At 47.1% G+C, this 20,467-nt stretch overlaps 1 protein-coding gene across 1 annotated transcript in view; it reads left to right on the forward strand.

Moving 5' to 3' along the window:
* Positions 1 to 5,652: 5,652 nt before the first annotated feature.
* ACKR2 (atypical chemokine receptor 2) overlaps positions 5,653 to 20,467 on the forward strand; it is a 31,252-nt gene continuing 16,437 nt past the window's right edge. Inside the window, exon 1 of the mRNA XM_054594532.1 lies at positions 5,653 to 5,773. The gene's annotated coding sequence lies outside the window, so the exon portion shown is untranslated. The remainder of the gene's footprint in view (positions 5,774 to 20,467) is intronic.

Consider the following 20,467-nt stretch of genomic DNA (forward strand, 5'->3'; position numbering starts at 1 on the left):
ATGTATGTATCTTTACTTTTTAAAGATATTTACCTATCTTAACATCTGTACATTTATGTATCTTAAGGTTTCAAAACTCAATCAAGTAATCAACTTGGCCAGTAGCTACAGACTTTGAAGGAGAAAAAAACATATAAAACTTGAACCCAAGGAAGTAGACTAGGTAGTCACTCCCCTATTTGTTTTTAAGTATATATGTATATGTTAACTTTTTTTCTAGAGTATTTTGAAGCAAATACCAGATATATCTTTCCCTCAATTATTACCCCTTGATGTCATGGAGTCATTAACATAATTACACAAAGAGTTTAGTGCTGCCCATGAGGTCTCCAACGAGATTCTCCACTTCCCAGCCCAAGTGTCTGCTAGCAAATAGCTCCAGCTCACAGGTGTGCTAACACCTTCTTTAGGTGGGTAAACACATTTTTACCCAGAGAAGCACTAGAATAAAGCTTAGAAATCTTAAGAGACCTGTTAGTATTAATATTTTTTTTTGTGTTAAGAAAGTATTTTTATCTTTGATGTATTCTATATATTTGTCACAAGAGGGTGGGTTTGGTCTGGTAGAATGATAGCTTTGTAACTGGTTTGAAGTATTTGAGAAATATAGATTTAAAAAAATTTAACGTGAAATCTTACTAAATTATTTTTAATATTGAAACATCTAGGAGACCTTTAGATTTCCTAATAGTAACAAAAGAACATCCCTCCTAAGAAGAGATGTGTGGTTTGGTGCACATGTTGAAAAAGTTATTCCGTAAAATGAGAATAATAGTCTGACTTTACATATCAATCGATCTTTTCCTGGGAAAGAACCCCATTTTTTGTTCTTTTCTGTGGTAGCATGTGGCTTCCAGTAGGGGTCGCTTTAGTCAACCCAGAGAATGAGCGTAACTCAGATCCAGTGTATGGCGCCTCAAGTGGCTCTCACAGGGCGCTTCCCTGCGTTTCTAGTGGCAGAAGAAAGGCAGTGCACACAACGAAAAACTAATAAATTGGCAAACCAAGGGGCGTGCCTCGCATTTTTTATTCTATCACGCTCCTTCCTCCAATTGTGAGCTAAGATGCTGAATCTGACGGGCAGGGGAAGGAAGGAGGGACCTGGGAACTGCGAGCGGAAGCTATACCTATATTGGACAGGATAGCAACCTGCTGGTGTTCAGGTGGCCTTTTCTACACAGCGACCTTGTTTTGCTACTGTTCTTACACTGGGAAGTGACAGGGGTCTAGGGATCAGAACAGGGAAGGAACTTACAAGTATTTACACGGTTGACTGCTTCATCTCAACCATTTTCCTTTACATAATTCAACTGCTTTAATAGAACTTTCCCAAGGAGAAAGTCATACTTACAAATCCAATACACCAAACTTACAAATGTTCGTGTGGACAAAAAGGGGGCCGCAGACTAAACTGACAAGCCCAGGGGAGGCCCTCATGGCGGGCCTTACAAACTCGGAGACCGAAAGTAACTGCACAGGATGGTCTGAATGAAAAATCCCCAACTACAAGCAAGTCATGGCGGGTAGTCAAGGACTAGGCCTGTAGCCTCCTCGACAAAGGCTAATTTTTGCCTGTGTATTATCTTTTTGCATCTAAGATACCATCCCTTTGGAATGTCAGAGTAATCTTTTTCAGACCCCTTAAGGCACAACCTCCTGCCGTCAAGTACGAGGCCACGGAGCCCCTCCTTGTCATCTTATTGCGAAGTACTCACTTGTGGCCTGGGTTCCTTTGCAGCGCAGGCCACCTTAAGCGAAATACAGCACATGTGTTCCAGCAGGATGCAGGGGTCTATGAAAAGGAATTTCAAGAAAGAACCCAGATGGAAAGAGCCCTACGATGTTCTCCTGACCATCCTTGAAGATACAGGATGACAAGCCACAACTACATCAAAACAAATAGCAAACAAGGTAAATCTGGATGCAATTCATAGAGGCCACCAAAGCCCTGTGGCAGCTTTAGCCGAGAAAAGACAGGGAGTTACTGTCTGATATTCAAGAAGGACTGAGTGAAAACCACAAAGAAGTTTTATAGAATTGTGTGGCCATGTCAGAAAAACAAACCCAGGTCCAGTGTGTCAAGAGGGAGACTGCTGAGCTAATGCTATAGGATTCTTAAGTCTTTACCTTGTTTACCACCACAGTTTACCGTGCATGTCAGGAAGGGCTTTCTTCCCTGTCCCTTTCTACCATCGCTCTCTTGAATGTCTTTTGCCATGGCGACCCATGACTACCCAGTAGTTGGCACACAGCAGATTTTAGCATTGTCTCTCAAGTTCCCTATTGCTTCATATTCCACCATTGGGACACAGTGTGCCAGATGCTATAAGAATTTCCCCCTCCTAAAGACTACCTAAGCACAGCTCTTCCCTGACATCCCACGTGTGTTGGTCGGCTGCTTGGGAAGCTAGAGAACTCTTTACCTTGAGGAACATTTGGTTTTATGCCCTTTTCTAGCTCTAAGCCTTGGAATTCGGATGTTTGAACTTGAGAGGCCCACTGTAAAGCCAGTGGGGATTCTAGAGCGAGGCCCAATGCAACGAGGTATGCCGTTGGGGCTCCACAAAGCGAGAAGCTGGCTTTTGCCTCTTTACGTGAAGAATGAAATACCTCATGAACTTTAACTATGGTTCCAAGCAGATAGAAAAAGATACACGTAAAACTGAAGAAGAATCCCAGGTTCTCTTTGTAAGAGAGAAATAATCCTTCAATTGGTACAGGTAGATCTTAGACATTGGTGAGAAAGTATTAAAAGTTAATAATTACAAGTTATTGATTGCAAGGTGAACTCTATGCATTCACTGTGCTACTTAGGGTTTGCATGACTATGTGAAATTAGTTATAGTCTGAAAGGACATATTTATAGTCTACTAAGTATATACTATAGATGGTACATCTGTCAGAGGGAGGATACAAGAGGAAAGCAGCCACTGTCCCCAGAATTTCATGTCATTCATTCTGAAAGTTAAACTCTGAAGTAGCAGAAATCCTTAATGTTTGACTCTCTGCAGAGAAACTGTGGCACTCCTTATATATCTTCAGCGTTTTACTGGAATAAACTATGACCTTTTTCAAAATATACATTACCAGGCACCCCCTTTTAAATAGCTTTCTGAAGTATGCTAACATAGCTTCATCAACCATAGACCTAAATGTAAAACCTAACTTTATAAAATTTGTAGAAGAAAACATAGGAGATAATCTGTGTGGCCTTGGGGTAAGCAAAGATTTCTTAGCTAAGACACAAAAAGCACAGTTCATTAAAGAAAATAATTGGTTAGACTTTATAAAAATTAAGAACTATTCTTTAAAAGCCAGTGTTAAGATAATGAAAACACAAGTTGCATACTAGGAGAAAATATTTGCAAATCATGTCCCCGATGAAGGACTTGTATTCAAGATATATAAAGAGCCCTCTATATGCAATAGTTAGAAAAGAGACAGCTGAGTTTTTTAAAATGTTGGCAAAATATTTGAAAAGACACTTCACAAAAGAAGATGGATGGTGAGTAAGCCTATGAAAATATGTTCAATATTAGTTCTTAAGGAAATGCAGATTAAAGCCACAATGAAATACCACTTCAGTCTTACTGGAATGCTAGAAGTAAAGACAGACCATGCCAATCCTTAGGAGAATGTGGAGCAGTTGGAACTCTCAGATTTTGCTGGTGGGGATGCAAAATGGTACAGCCACTTTTGGAAAACAGTTTGCACCGTTTAAGATATACTTACCGTATGACCTAGCCATTCCATTTTATCTGAAGTGAAATGAAAACCGATATTCACACCAAAACCTGCACATGAATGTTTATAGAAACTTTATTTGTAATCACAAAAAACTGGAGACAGACCAACTGTCCCCAACTACAGAGTGGATTAAAAAACTGGTACATCCATAAATATCGTTGGAGGGAATGAAATTTGGTACAGTCAGTTTGAAACACTGTCTGGCAGGATTTACCAAAGTCAAACATACACCCCAGCAACCACACTCCTGGAGACACAGGCCACAGAAATGTGGAATATGTTTGCCAAAAGGCGTACACAGGAGTGTGCAGAGCAGTGGTACCTGCAGTGGCCTTGAAAGAGCCTCACTCCATTTTTACCCTCTCGTTGGACTGTTCCCTTTGTCATTGTGTCATGTCCTTTGTTTCTTACTATAGCCTTGGTTTTAAAGTCTGTTTTGTCGAATATAGGTATTGCTACCCCAGCTTTTTTTCCCTTTCCATTTGCATGATATACCTTTTTCCATTCTGAGGTGGGTGTCCTCGAGGCAGCATAGAGGCCTTGTTTTCTTATCCATTCAGTTACCCTATGTCTTTTGATTGGAGCATGAAAGCCATTTACACTTAAAGTGATTATTGATAGATACATAGTTATTTTTTTATTTTTAACTATTTCCCCCCGTTTTTGTTTTCTTCTTCTTCTTCTTCAAGCAAGCCCTTCAACATTTATTGCAATACTGGTTTGGGGGTAACAAAATCCTTTAGCTTTTTCTTGTCTGGGAAGCTCTTTATTTCTCCTTGAATTATAAATAATAGCCTTGCCAGGTAAAGTGGCCTTGGTTGTAGGTCTTTGCTTTTCATCACCTTGAATATTTCGTGCCAATCCTTCTTGCCCGAAATGTTTCTGTTGAGAAACCAGATGACAGCCTAAAGGGAGCTTTCTTGTAGGTAACTAACTGCTTTTCTCTTGTGGCTTTTAAGATTCTCTCCTTGTCTTTAAGCTTTGCCATTTTAATTATGACATGTCTTGGTGTGGGCCTCGTTGGGTCCGTCTTGTTTGGCACTCTCCCGGGCTGGTGTGTCCTTTTCCATCACCAGGTTAGGGAAGTTTTCAGTCCCTATTTTTCCAAATATGTTCTCCGTCCTTTGCGCATTCTCTTCTCCTGGTATCCCCGTGATGTGGATGCTGTTACTCTTCATGTCCCAAAGGTTCCTTAAACTCTTCTCATTTTTTAAAGTTCTTTTTTTTCTGCTCTGCTTTGGTGTTTGCTTTTTTCCGCCTTGTCTTCTATATCGTTGATTTTATCCTCTGCTTCATCTAACCTACTGCTTAGCCCTTCTAGTGTATTATTTCAAGATATTGCATTCTTTATTTCTGAATGGTCCTTTTTTTATGGTTTCTATGTCTTTCTTGATGCTATTGAGCAACCTTATAATCATTAGTCTAAACTCTATATCTTAAACTCTATATCTGATAAATTGCCTCCATTTCATTTAGTTCTTCTCATGGAGAATTCTCTTGTTCTCTCATTTGAGGCCTGTTTCTTTGTCTTCCCTGCCTGCTTGTGTTTGTTTCTTTGTATTAGGTGGATCTGCAAAGACTCTGGTGCAGGACAATGCCGGATGCTGCCTGGGCAACCTGTTTGGAGCTATCAGTGATCCACAGCATGTGGCTCCCTCTGCTGGGCCTATGTTTGTGCAGAAAGAACCAAGCAGCTCACCAAGGCCTGCTCTTACCAACACCCGCCCTTAGGGAGGGTTAGGCTTCTTCATCAAAAGTGCCTCCTTCTGTACTCCTCGGCAGCTCAGCTTAGGCTTCACAGGGTGGGGCAAGGGAGGTTCCTGTGGGTGGGGCTATTGCCCCCCCTCAGGCTGATGCTGCTTGGAGGGACTGCTCTACCTGATAAAGCCGGCTCCTGCAGTGTGGGGAGTGATGGCCCACAGGGATCCTGGCCGCTGACCCTTCAGCTCTCTCCCCAGAGCCACCAACGCCAGACTCTCCTCACACGGGGCTAGTCCACCCTGCCCTGCCTCTGCTGGAGCCCAGGGTAAGTGGTTGCAAACAAAATTTTGTGCATTGGCCTTTTAAGAAGCTCTCTGTGTCTCTAGCTGTTTCTCCCAGACAGACAGAAACCCCTGCTGCTTTTCACAGCTGGATGTTGCTTGAGTTCCTCTCCTGGTTTTGGTGCTCTAGGCCGTCGAGCTGGTCTTGGGGTTTAGACCCCAAACTTCTCAGGGGGAACCCCCTAGCCACTGAAATACCTCTCTGGAACTTCAGCAGCCGTCCATGGGAGCTCAGCCAGCACTCTCAAGCATTTCCTGCCAGCTTTGATGTGGTGACGTGATTTCTTCCATATGTCCTTGGCTTTAAAGCTTCTGTCCAGCTAGTGTTCAGTTGGTTATTCAGTATGAGTTTTCTATAATTCAGCTGTAATTCTAGTTTGGTCTTGGGAGGAGGTTAATGTAGCTTCCACCTATTCTGCCACCACTTCGGATCTGCCGTCTCCATTTTTGATGTTCCGTCACGGGCAGCCTTCAAGCCCCACCACGTAGTTCAAGCAGGAGTTTATTTGGGAGGTGAAGGAGACACCGGCAGGAGAGCAGGGCAGCGAGGCGGGGAAGGGAGGCTGATAGTAAAGGGGGTCTTATCACACCAGTGACTCCTGTGGGTAGCTGAAGCTCAGTTCCCACTGGAGAAATTCAGGGAAATAGTGTAAAGCACACACCTCAGAGTTTATTCCACCTGAGGGGTAAAGGAAATGGGGTATTTTTGCACCAACTCAACCTAGTCATTGGTTGAGGGCTCTTAGTGGGGCAGGAGCATTATTTCCCTGGAACTGCTGGCATGCTGCATGCATGGGCTGGAGGTAAAACAAGCTGCGTTAGCCAGAGGAAGCTGTCAGACAAAGCAACGTGGGTATCACCAGTTGGAAGGCAACCAGTGTATCCTGGGCAGGGGAGGCCAGGGTGCAGGAGGACCCCCAGCAGCACCTGCTACAGAAGAGATGCCCTTGGATTCTGGAACTTAAGTATACAAGAAAATATGATCGCATTTTCCCAGAACAATCTATTTTCTGTTTTGAGACCCCAACTCCCAGGATATTGGAAAATGTATCTCAGTCACTATGAGGGCCACCCCTCTCCCAGATTGACATCCGTCGCAGGAGATTCAGTCAGTGCCCAGTCCCAGGCAGGTTTTATGCCACCTGGTTCTTGGTGGCTCTCTCCATGTGGGCCTCCACTTAGAGGTGATTTTCTGCTTCCTTCTTGGTCGCCAGCCCTACACATCCACACTCAGTATGGTCCGCTAACGTCCGGCAGCCTACTGAACACTTTGTTTAGTTGCTTCTGTGCTGGGCTAAGGCATGGGATGGGGCGGCCTGTGGCCTTCGCCACCTTAGACTCACCATGTGCCCTTTCTCTCTGCCCCTGAATCCCAGCAACCCCAGGGCTCTGGCCAGGAGGCAAGGCACAGGGTCTCTCTAATGTCTAGGTTGATTCGCTTCCCTCGGGCCTCTCGCCTTCTCCCCAGCCCAGAAATAACCTGTTAGCTTGACACGGGATAGAAAGAGAACTGTAATTTCCTCAAACTCCTGTACTCAAAGAGCAAAGAAAAATTTGAGAGCCTTTCCTGAGGCCAGGCTGTTTGAATGACGGGAACGTCAATGTGGGAAAACATCAGTTAGCATTTCAAAAATACCCCACCGTCCCTGACCAGTACAACATGATCATTCTCCCTTCCACAGAGGCTCTCTCTACTTCCTTCTGCCCTTTATGGTCATTGTAGCATGTGTACAAGGTGAGGGAAATTTGCTATTTTAAACAAGGCAGGGGTTCTTAACTTGGGGACCCATGATATAATTCAGGAAATGCTGAATTTGGATAGAAAGAAAATTCAAATTTTTATTTTGGTTAATAAAAATTAACACCTCCTTCAGTTACGAATATAGGCAACAGAACACAGCAGTATTAGCAGGACATTGTCACAGGTATCTTGAAATATCATTGACACCCATCATTGTCACGATAGCTGTAAGATCTGTTGCTAGATCTTTTTAAGTGTGTTAATAACAGAATGCATATATTACTGTATCATAAAGGTTTTTTAAAAATGTCTTAACTATTTCCGAATAATTTTTTAACTTTTTGTTTTAAAATAAAATCATCTTAAGATAACTGTAGACATGGATTTGCAGGAAATAATACAGTGAGGTCCTCTCTACCTTTCACCCAATTTCCCTAAATGTTATCATCTTGTAAAACCATACAGTACACCACCACAACCAGGAAATGCACAGTGATACAGTCCTTGGAGCATATTCAGGTCTCACCAGTTTGATGTGCACGCATTTGTGCGCATACGTGCGCATACGTATTTAGTGTCATATAATTTCATCACGGGTGTAGCTTTGTGCGACTGCCAGAACAGTCCCATCACTGCGGGGACCCTCCCATGCTATTATTCTTTAATAGCCAGGCTCTTCCCTCCGCTCCCCTCCCGTAGCCCTGTCATTTACAGTCTGTTCTCCGTTTCTACAGTTTTGTAATTTCAAGGATGTCATGTTATAGAACCGACACCCTTTTGAGGTTTGCATATTTTACATGGTAAGTATGTACTCTTTACAGGTTGGTTTTGTTTTCTCATTCCTTTGAGGGCTATCTGAATTGCTGTGTAGATAACAGTGTATTCCTTTCATTCCTGAGATGTGTTCCATGGTAGGCATGTACCAAATTCGTTTAACCATTTGCCCACTGAAGGACATTGGGATGATTTCCAGTTCTGGGCTATAGCTTTTTTAAACATATTTTGTTTTATGTTTTTAAAACCATTATTCTGAGAGGGAACCCAATACTTTGCCATACTGCCCAAGGGATCGCTGGCTCAAAAATTTAGCTCTAAGGCAAGAAATCTGGATCTCCACATTATTCCCTTCTAGCCACAGGACCTGGGTGGGCAAGGGGACAAGAGAAGCAGCACTTTAGAGCTTTGGCCAGGTCTTCTGTGCTGCTGGGCGAGACCTGAGGCGTCCCAGCCGCATCACTGAACTGATCTTTGCTCTAATGCAGGGAGAGGGGCAGAGGAAGAAAGAGAAGGGCCCGGGCACGCGCCAGTCTGAGGCCTGATCATTGCCCCCACCTTGCGGAGTGTCTGCCACACTCACAGATGAGTCATATGAGGGATTTTCAGGAGATAAAGTAGAGTTGCGGGGCTGAGTCCGCAGCTGGATCGGCAGGGGTAAGGAATAGCTGTGGGAGGTGAGCTGTGAGTGGGCTGGAGAATTCAAGGAAGCAGATTCTAAGAACCAGACAACTGTGGTAACATGAGCTCCTAGGGATTTTAGCAAGGCAGTCACTCCCTGCCAGAGGCAAGCCCGTCTCATTCCATGTCAAAGGACAGCATGATCTTAGCTGACACTGAGTTACGGTTGACCTGGCCTGTTGAGAATTTAAAAAATTTGGGTGGAGAAGTCAGGCCTCACACTGTGCTAACCACTTAGCATCCCAGCCCCCTAACGGGGAAGTTTCAGGTGCGATTTGTGCTGTCTCCTGCTTGTTATGCCCTGCCATCTATGGTACTTGGTGGCTTTGACAGGAGTCTGGTGGCCAAGTGCCAAGGAATGGCAGTGGTTAAGAAGCCAGTTGGGAGGGAGCTGCTAGAGGATCAGGGATGTGCAAGAGCCTGCAGGAGGAGACCACAAGCGGTCAGAAGTGAGCCAGCTGCCACTGCACAACCCGGGGAAGAAGGGGTGGGTCTGGGCGTTGACTCCCCGCAGCTGCTCACTCCTCGGGAGAACGGACAGCCAGGCATCCTGTGCGTCCCCGGAGGAACAGCACCACCCGTGACGTATCAAACTTCAATCAGATCAAACTTCCAGCTTTCAATTTCCGTGAAACACAGAGTGCAGAGAAGGGAGTTAAACACCACCAAGGATGCAGTCAGCACGGTCCAGGCTGTGAAGAACTTTACATACAGGATGATCAACCAGTTTCTTCAATAAATAACAAAAGATGGAGGTGGAGCAGGGACTGATAGATTTTTAAAGATTAAAAAAAATATACATCAGCCACTCACAGTGCGTGGACCCTATTTGGATCCTGATTTGAACAAAGACATTTAAGGGAAAGGTTTTTGAGGTCAGTGACTGAATATTCGATGGTATTAAGGAATTTGTGTTAACTTTTCAAAGAGAGCCTGTGGTCAAAGCCCTTATCTTTTAAAGGCACATACTCAAATACTTATAGATTACATGCTATCGTTCCTGGTATTTGCTTCAAAATAACATAGGAAGGGGTAAGTGGGTAGAAGTGTAGGTGAGAAAGATGGGTCACTGGCTGACCGTTGCTGAAGCTGGTGATGAGCACAGAGGAGTCCATCATACTATTCTGATACTTCGGGGCATATGTGTTTGAAAATTGCCACAATAAACAACTTAATAGAACTATTAAACTTACCTGGCGAGGAGAGGGGAACATCTAGATGTGGAAGGGAAGTGCAGTCAGCCAACTGACCGGGGGTCCAGGGCAGGAGTCGGGGCGTCGGGCCCCTGGGCCAGGGACAGACTTTTAGGGCGGGCCTTCTGGATGGACAGACAGGGTGAAAAGGTGAAGGAGTGGTGGTCGGGCAAGGTTTCCAGTTCTGAACTCTTGATTGACAGTCAGGGTTTCAGTTTGAAAGTGTGGAAAGGAAACTCATTTCAGAGGAATGAAATTGATTACAGGAAGCTGGCGACTGGGCCTGTCCATGCCTCCCGCTCACTTCCAGGCTCAGCCGAGACACTGCCAAGGATTTATAAATAGCCTAAGTCAAACCAGTGGACCGCTGAAGTAGTTGTTGGTAAAACTTACTGCGCACACACCAAGGAGACTGTTTGTAAAATGGGAGCACGCAAACCAAAACACGGAATGAAGCGCGGAGGTAGATTGGTATAAAGCTCAGGGGTGGGCTGTTACATACTGAGAAAACAGTGAGTCTTTATTCTTTACAGCAATTGGTTTTAGTAGCAGAATTTTCTTACCTGATAAAAACTTGGTCAGTGGTTACCTCTTGCCAACCTTGGGCAGCAGTTCAAGCTTTGCTCATGATTTTTCAGGGGCATAAGCAAGAAACGACCAAGGTCAAGTTAACCATGCAAAATAAACTAATAAATTCAGCTCTGCTTACATGACTAAAGTGGTGTTGTTTGCTCATGGAGTTTTCAAGGCTGGCTTTTTTTTTTGTTTGTTTGTTTGTTTTTTTAAACCCAGTGCCAGTTTCCAAAGCCCTGCACAATGTTGTCTTCTTTGCTTGGTACCCGAGGGTATGCCCAGCTGCAGCTGTTTGCCTTCCCTGGTGTTGGGCTGGCCGGGCATCCGGGCTTCCGGTCGTTTGTTCCCAGAAGCACAGGCAGCAGTCCCGGTGGGCCAGGTTCCAGGGCCCGCCACAGGGCATCAGGGCTGGCGGGAGTATGGCCGCCATCAAGTCCGACCCTCCATAACGGCTCTGCAGACAGGGAAACTGAGCCCCGGAAAAGCCCCAGGGAGTGGAGTCTTTGCGTACTTACTGCGTTGAGGCAAGTCATCTGGGAAGTCTTTCCGCATAGAAACAAGTGTTTGCTCAACAGAATTTATTGTTTGCTGCTTTTCAAGTACCGGCTGGACTATACTGTGAGGGATCCTCACATGAGTAAGAAATAATTTTTTTTCCTGGATTAGCTGACTAGATCTGAGTTGGAGGGGCTGGGGTGGCGGGGAAGAAAGGAGCAAAGAATTAAACAGAATATTCACATACATTGAATGCACATACACATACATTGAATATCACATACACATACTAGGCCAAGAGAGCATTAGCGTGGGGGTCAGAAAGTCCGGAGGATCCTCCTATAAACTGTTTGTGTGCAAGTGACTTTTCTGCGTGAGCCTTGGCAACCCTGTCTAAGGAATGGGTGTGATAATTTTAGCTTGGCCTAATCCACAGAGAAAACATCTGGAGAATGACTGCATGAACTTTTACATGTGATTTATGGTTGAAGATATTTTGACAAGTGAATAAATATAGTGATTTCAAACAGATATGTTTGTACCAAGGCAAGGGACTGGGAAGTGACGGAAAGGTTGCAACCTCCCCCGCCCCCGACCCGCACCGTAGCAGAAAGAAGCCCCCTCCCAAGGGCCTGAGCACAAGACCCCGGGCAGAGGTACAAAAGGAGAGACAAAGCACGTTGGGTGGCTGGAAGGCGCCGGCCAGTGTGGCAACGCGGAAGCAGGCGGAAGGAGGACGAGGACGGGGAGGCAGTGAGACAGGCCAGCGGCGTTCGCTCCCTGCTGTGCCCTCAGAGGACACGCTAGGAAGGAGTTGGTCTGAGATTCCGGCACAACATCTAATCGAAGTGCACGAACAGGGGCACTAACAAAACTTTTACATTGGAGGGCAAGTTTGTGGTTTAGAAATTCCAATTTTCAGACCTTAGGGAGGATCAGACTGACCCTCTTGTGGCCTCAGCCCAGAATAAGGTGACCTTTGCCCAAGGAAGACAAACGGAGAGAAAAAGACAGAGAGCAAGACAGAGGGTGAGGTGGGAGCCAAACCAGGGCTCTTCCATCAGGGAGCCAGTTTGTCAAGTGCTGGCTGGGCTCTGTCAGCAGATCAGCCGGATAGCCCTCCACTTTCTGCTCCGTGTGGGCGGAGGGTGCCAGCAACTCCAGCGGCCTTCGGGCTCCCCCGGATGGAACCCCTGCTAGTTTTTACAGCCAGGTTTTGGTGGGGGCTCATACTCCCAGCCCTGGTGGTCCAGGCTGGGGGGCCTCGTGTGGGGCTGGGACCCCTCCCTCCTCGGGAGGCACCGCCACAACTGAGATGTGCCCCCTGCTTCTTAACCGCCACACCTGGGTACGGAACTAGCCGGCAGCGTCTCCGCGCCTTCTACCAGTCTCCACATAGCTGCTTCTTTATATCCTTTTTCGTAAGAGTTTTCTGTTCAGCTGCTCTTCAGATGGCTCTCAAGGGTGGTTATTCTATAATTTGGTTGTAATTTTGGGGTGGTCATGGGAGGAGGTGAGCCCAGGTTACCTATTCCACCATCTCCCTTGCATATCTTAAAAGAGAGCAGAGAAGATGAGTTCAGAGGCTTCTTCCTAAGAGCCCCGTCCTCCTTGACTAGTTTCTCTTGCTGCTGTGCGCTGCTCTCTCTGCTTCCTTACAGTAAAATTCCAACCAGTAGATACTCGTACCGAAAGGATGGTGGAAATAGATAACCACCCTCTGGGAAACACCACAGTATTCATTGTCAGAAGGTGTCATCAGCGGATGCTGCCCTTGGGGCTGGTGGAAAACAGCTGCCACTATGCCCTGGGTGAACACTTCCTCTGTTCTGCCCAGAGGCAGATGCTGTCCAGCTGTCGGCCACGTGGGGTTCTTGGCAATTATCTCTGCAGCAGAGCAGAGAAAGGGGAGTCAATAAGGAAAAACTCAGGGTGTGAGGTTAGCGGGCGCTGCCACCGGGCCGGGGCAGCGTTGGGGTGGCCGTGTCGGGGGCAGGATGGCTGGCTGGAGGGCAGCGGGGCGACCTGGGCCTACCTGGCCAGGCTCAGGCCTTCCCGGCACTCCCTCTCCCGGAACCTTCGCTGACTTCCCCTGCCTGGAACCTGCCCAGTTCCAGCAAAAAGGCCCAGCCGCTGCTGGGAAGATGCCTCAGTGAATTCAAGGGAAACGTGGCTGCAAAAACTCTGTGTTGCCCCCATAACCTGCCCTGTGGACCAGGGCATAGGTGTTTGAGGAGCTGTGGCTGCAAATTCAGCTCAACAGGAAACAGATGGGTTGAGGTTGCAAAGGGGATGAGACAGCTTGGAACAGCAAAATAAATAATGATAGTAGGATAAAATGAATACCCATGAGCTCATAGTGGTACACATAAGTGAATAAATGAATACGGAGAAAGGTCAGCTTTCTCTTACAGTCAAATTCCAATTAATAAATGCAGAAAGAATGATGGAAATAGATGGTCACCGTTTGGCTAATACCACAGTATGGATTGTCAAAAAGTATCATGAACAGATGCTAAAATTAATGGGTGAAAATATGGTAAGAAGCAGGATACTTGCATAGTTTCTACTTACCTCCTCACAAGATGCTTAGTAATTAAAAATGGATAAATAATAATCTTACAGTGGAAAATCCTGGCAGACAGACGCCACTTCACCAAGTGATCGAAGTTAACATTGTCACCACCAGGCCACATTGAAACCGTGTATCCCTGGTAGGATGCGCTGGAAGGTCACAACACCACTTCTGTGGTGTTCCTGCCTGAATCCGCAGCCTCAATCTAATTAAGAAGAAGCATCAGACCAAAATTTAGGGACATTCTACAGCTCTCTTCAAAACTGTCATGGTTCCGAAAGACAAAGCAAGACTGAGGAACTGCGTCGCAAGGTGGACAGGTTGAGGCGCAGCAGCCAAATGTGATGTACGATTCTGCTTTAGATCCTGGATCAGAGAAGGCATGTAAGCAGGGCAGGTGCTGACAGTTAAATAAGATCTAGAAGTTAATGAATAATATTGTGTCAATGTTAACTTCCTGGCTTCGAGTGCTGTACTGTGATTTGTAAGATGTTAACATTAGGGGAAGCTGGCTGACAGGTAGGCGGGAATTCTGTGCACTATTTTTGCAAGTCTAAAAATTATTTGAAATAGATACGTTTTAAAAGGAAGAGAGGGCATGAGGAAAGAGCCCAGGTTCTAGAGCTTACCTGTTCCCCCGGATGGAACCAGAACGCTGCGGCTCTTGTTGGGCATCTCCCTGAGCTTTATTCGTCCTATTGGTAACTAGTGTTTAGATGAGAGTCTTGGAGACCCGCCCACTCGGAAGGCCCCTCCTCCCCTCTGCTGGAGTGAGAACCTGTCACAGGCCTGGTCACCACTCTAGGTGGCCTGTGGACCCCAGGGAAAAGCAACTGTCAAGGTGCTTGTGCGCTTCTCCGGGAACATGCACTTTTGCCCTGCCTGCCAGAGGAGGGCGCCATCAATACCAGCAACACAACCTGAAAACCGAGGTTCAGAGAGGCGAGGCCCCCATCTCCAGGTCACACAAAAGGTATGCACAGAACCAGATTCGGGCCCCACTCTGTGTGACCCCAATGCCAGTGCCTGTAACCACCTGGCATTATTCGATTACTGCTCCGTTGAGGTAGAGGCAACGGGCATTCACCAAGCATCTGCTGTGTGTCAGGCTGTCAGTGGGGCTAGAGGTGGAGGTGGCTGAGACGTTGACCCTGGACTGCAGACGCTGTCGTGGCATAGAGGTATCTTCATGCTGCCCAACACAGAGCGGGCAGTGCCTCACACACACGTATTCGTTCCTTCAGGCTCTGCTCTCGCCCAGGCCTGGGCTCAGGCTGGTGGGTCAGGCGTAGTGCCTACCCTGGGAGCTCCTGACCCAGTAGGGGGGCAGACAAGCAAAGAGGCAGCTAGCTATACCGAGATACATGCTGTATTGGGGATGGTGGGGGGAGACGAGTGGGAGGAAGAGGGCAGGTGGTTTAGAAAGCCTGGGAGATGAGAAGATGGCTGGCACACCGTGGGCGAAACCGACACTACACTGCCTGAAGGCAGTTATAGTCAAAGAAGAAGAGCTGGGTAAGGCCGGAGGCAGGATCCTGCTGGTGAGGTGCCAAGGAATGGAGCTGGATCCCGGGAAGGCTGCCCAGATAGGGTGTTACCGAGCTCAAGAGGTTCGCCACTTGGGTGGTTTTATTCAAGAGGGAGACGTGGTTGTCTCAAGATAGTTTAATTTACTTGCAGCAAAAAAAGGAGGTAAGATTTATATCCAAAGCTCTGTATCCCCAAAGGGAGACTTAGCCATTGCTTATATACACTATTTGACAAATTACATGTTGATTTCTTCTTTGCCATTGGCTACACTCATCAGATTGAGTTCCTGTGAAACTCAAGTGTTTACAGCTGCATCTGCAAAATAACATGCTACATTTTAACATTTGGCAAGAATGTATTTAGTCAGAACTTCCCAGACTTTGAGACCCTTGTCCTATCTAACAATCCCCCACTGAGATTTGTCACTTCTCATCCTTGAGGGACTCGGGATGAGCGTCATACTTCTGTAACTGCTTCCTGCTGAACAAGGATGGAGTATGTTTCTGAGTTAGAGGAGTGAAATTCTCTGGCTGCCTGACTTTTCAAAGTCTTGGGGCCCCCTAGGTTCTGGAATCCCTTAGAACAGGAGTGTATAAAGAGAGCACCACACTAACAGGAGACGTGCCCGGAAAAGGAAGGCAGAGGCAGGGGAACAAATAACGGAGACCGAGACTCCACCTCTTAGACTCACAAAGATGCCAGCGAGGGAGAGATGAGAAGGTGCTGTCACATGTGAATCTTCTCCCCATATAATTCAGGACACCAAGCCTGAATTTGATTCAGGAATCACTTATTCAGCTGCTAGGTCTACCCGGGACTTTGAAGGGCAGGTAGGTTCTGGGCAGGAAGTGACTATGCAGGAAGTGGACGAATCCCAGCCGCCCCAAAGTGGGAAGGGGTACCAGCTATGACAGCCCCATACGGCCGGTGTCCCATGGTTTCTCAAGCACAGTGATGCTCGCCATGTGGCCGAGTGAAGAGCTGCGCCTCATAACGCAGGTTATGAGGCAGGACAGCTCAGTGGGAAGCCCAGACACAGCCCTCTGCATCCACTCTTGTGGGACAGTGCACCGCAGGAGAGCCCCCTGTGATGGCAGGAGGGACTCTGGGGGATACAGATTTGTATGTCTGTATGTACATGCGTGCACACACACAGGAGACACAGGACCAAACACACGAGGCCACATTATTCAGGACCATGCAGCACAAGGCCCCCTAGGACCAGACATCCTGTTAGACACCATTCCCTGGTGAAGCCAAAGCCCTTCCAAAAATCAGCAGACAGGCAGAAAGTACCACTTACTCTCAACCTCTTTGTGCCTCAGATCCACTGCCAAGTAGGTGCTGGGATGAGCTTTGAGGTGAAAAGGTCGCCTGGGCTCTGTATAACCTACAGGGGCCATCTTTCACAGACTGTGGCTCCCCCACCTCTTGTCCCCAGCTTGGGACTGCTGGGGACCTTCCAGGGAGGTGGGGTTGGAGACAACTTTTCCAAATTAGACTATTTGGAGAGGGTGGATGTTACTTTCTGGGAAGGTTAAGGATGACAGTCATTTGAGCTTGACTCATTTCTTTTTTATTTATTTATTTATTTATTTTAGAGAGACAGGAAGGAAGGGAGAGAGGGAGAGAGAAACATTTCCTGTACGCGCCCTGACCGGGGATAAAAACTGCATCCTAGGAGTACAGGGATGATGCTCTAACCAGCTGAGCTACTCCACCAGAGCTAAACCTGACTTATTTTCAGTGAGTAAACAGCTTCTGGCTGTGCAGCAAAGTTGGGCTGGGACAGGCACCACGGGGTGCTTATAGCCTTCAATCAGGATGTGTAGAGGATGTTGTCTGGAGAGCGGAAGAGCTTAGGAAGAAGAACACATCCTCTGCTCTTACTTCCCTGAGAAAGAAGGACCCAGACTCTGCTGCCACCCTCCTTGCTGTGGGCGCACATCTCCAGGCAAGTGGATCTGCCTCTGGTATGTTACGGCCCCTTTCAGAGTGCGGTGGGCTCTGCCCAGGGGCTGCAGGGAGAGGCTGAACCCAGCAGCCTGGAACACGGGGGAATGTGTGGGAGAGGGAGGCTTTGACATGGGTCACTCGGGAGTTTTCTCTCTAAGGCGACTGTTGGAGCAATTGCCCCAGCAGCTGGGGAGTGTGGTGGTCAGCTGGCCCCATCCCCCCTTGGCTCCAGCCCTAACAATCTGCTTTGTGGATTGTGAAAATTCCTGAGAGTTGGTGTCAGATGTGGCTGGGTGACCTCTCTGGACCTGTTTCCCCAGCTGCACTTTGGTGGGGACAGGTAAGATGGTCTTTAAGGGCCCCCCCTCCCAGGGCTGAAGCTCCCCAGCTCTGTGATCTTTTGCATACATCCCCAATCGTTCCTTGCGCTCCGCATCCGCTCAGACCACCCCCTCCAAGTTCTCAGCCTCTCCTTCTACCCTAACCAGTCCCAGGATGCACCCCCCACCCCCGACCGCCGCACCCAGGCCAGATTGCTCCAAGTGTCATTTCAGAGGCTGGAAGGGAAACCGATAGTTATTGCTATTCATTTGAATTCATTTTTTATAAAAACTCCAGAAGGGGGCATCTTATAGGTGAGAAAACTAAGGCTCAGAGGGGTTCAGTAATCTTCCCAGGGTTACTCAGCCATGAGAAGTAGACCAATCTATGCTGTCTGTCCTTCCACGCCGTGCCGTGCCGAGTGCGCCGCCCTCCCTGGGGCTGTTGGTTGTGTTTCGTCCTGAACCAGCCTAATGCTGCGATACAAATGCATGGAGCTTGAGCGGTAGAATTCCTGGCAACAATGACAGGCAAAACAGCGAGAACAACTCAGGAAAGACATGAAAGCCCCAGTTTCTTTTGCTGCTGCAGCAGCTCCTTGAAGAGCCAGACTCTAAGATTATTTAGTTTTTATTCACTGAAATAAGCTTTGGGAGGAGGGGTGTCCTTGTGATTTATCGCTGTCACGAACATCCTCATTTCCTGATAAGAGCCAGGGAAGTACTGACTAATGTGAGGTCCTGGCAAGGGTGGGGACCAGATGGACCTCATGTCTCCCAGCGAGAGAAGGTGGCATGTTAATCAAGGACACCCCTGCCCTGCTGCAGACTGGACAAGGCCACTGTCTTCCAGCCAGACTCTGATTCTGCAAATCTAGGGAGGTTCGGTGCAGCTGAAGGGGCTCTGGGTATGAAAAGAGACAAGATCCACCAAAATGGTCCCAAGGGTTATTCCTGGGTGGGCGTGGGCGGGAAGGGAGGATAGGGTTCGGGGGTGTTTTTTAACCTCTTTTCTATTTTTTTCTTGTATTTGCATATTTTACATTGAGCATATACTACTATTGTAATTAGGAAAAATACACGTTAAAAAAGGAAAGAGAGTGAGTGTTCGGTGGTCCAGGACTCAGTCAGTGGTCAGAGCTGTGGGGTCAGCTCTGCCTAGCTGGGGGTATAGCCCGGGGAGGTGACACCTGCTGCCCCTTCACAAGAGAACCAGGAGGACTTGCAAGGACTGGGGTATAAAAGAGCATCAGGGAGTACAGAGCCCCATGAATATGCCAGGACCAATTACTATTGTTTTCCTTGTATTTTTTACATCGTACTGAATCCAAATGCAATGATTCCCATGGCAGACCATGCAGAGGGCAGCTGTCTTCCTGTGGGTCTAAGGAAAGGGCTCAGCCCCAGGGCTTTAGAGCCAGCCACAGGAACTTGATTTCCAGTCCTGAAGTCCACTTGCTGTGTGTGTCCTTGGGCACATTGCTCCTCCTCTCCGAGCCTCATTTACTCATTTGTAAAATAGGAATAATAGTGCTTGTCCCATTAGGTTCCTGTGAGCAGTGAGTACCTGAATACATGTAGAGCTTGGTGGACAGAACCACAACTGACTGCTTTTTATTTATTTATTTATTAATTTGAGAGAGCGAGACATTTATTTGTTGTTGTATTTATTTATGCATTCACTGGTTGCTTCTTGTATGTGCCCCGACTCGGGGTGGAACCCGCAATCTTGGTGTATAGAACAATGGTCTAACCAAATAAGCTAACTGGCCAGGGGCACTTGTTACTGTCTTTGAGAGCTAATGTAACTTAGTTGTTAAGAGCATGGACTCTGACTTCTGGCCAAGATGGAGGCACAGGTAGATACCCTTTGCCTCCTCACACAACCAAAAGAAGGATGACAAATTTAAAAACAAAAACAACCAGAACTGCCAGAAAATCAAACTGTATGGAAGTCCAACAACCAAGGAGTTAAAGAAGAAACATTCATCCAGACTGGTGGGAGGGGCGGAGACGGGCAGCTGGGTTGCAGAGGACTCATGGCAAGGCAGCGGCTGGAGGACCAGGTGGGCAAGGTGATGGCTGGAAGACTGGGTGGTCCCACATTTGCATGCAGATAAACCAGGAGGAACAACAGGGGAGCAAGACAGACCGCTCGACTGAGGCTTCCAGTGTGGGGAGAAAAAAACCCCTCAAAACCTCTGGCTGTAAAAATCTTTGGGGGTTGCTGCAGCAGGAGAAACTCCCAGCCTCACAGGAGAGTCCACTGGAGAGACCCACAGGGTCCTAGAATGTACACAAACCCACCCACCTGGGAATCTGCACCAGAAGAGCCCAATTTGCTTGTGGGTAGTGTGGGAAGTGACTGGACGCCAGCTGAAAGCCGAGCAAGTGGCATTGTTCTCTCTCTGACCGGCTCCACCACATGCAGCGCCACAGCCAGTGACGTGGGTTGCCCTGCCCTGGTGAATATTTAAGGTTTTGCCCAATGTAGCAATTGCACTGAGACAAAGCAACGCAGCCTAAATGAAAGAACAGATGAAAACTCCAGAAAAATAAGTGACGAAGAGATAGCCAACCTATTAGATGCAGAGTTCAAACACTGGTAATCAGGATGCCCACAGAAATGGTTGAGTAGGGTCGCAAAATAGAAAAAAAGTGAAGGCTATGAAAAGTGAAATAGAGAAAGACATACTGGGAACCAAAAGTGAAAGGAAGGAAATTGGGACTCAAATCAACAATTTGGAGCAGAAGGAAGAGATAAACATTCAACCAGAACAGAATGAGGAAACAAGAATTCAAAAAAATGAGGGGAGGCTTAGGAACCTCTGGGACAACTT

The sequence above is a fragment of the Pteronotus mesoamericanus genome, unplaced genomic scaffold, assembly GCF_021234165.1.
Source record: "Pteronotus mesoamericanus isolate MK-2021 breed Mesoamerican mustached bat unplaced genomic scaffold, CSHL_Meso_final scaffold_533, whole genome shotgun sequence".
Classification (NCBI taxonomy): Eukaryota; Metazoa; Chordata; class Mammalia; order Chiroptera; family Mormoopidae; genus Pteronotus; species Pteronotus mesoamericanus.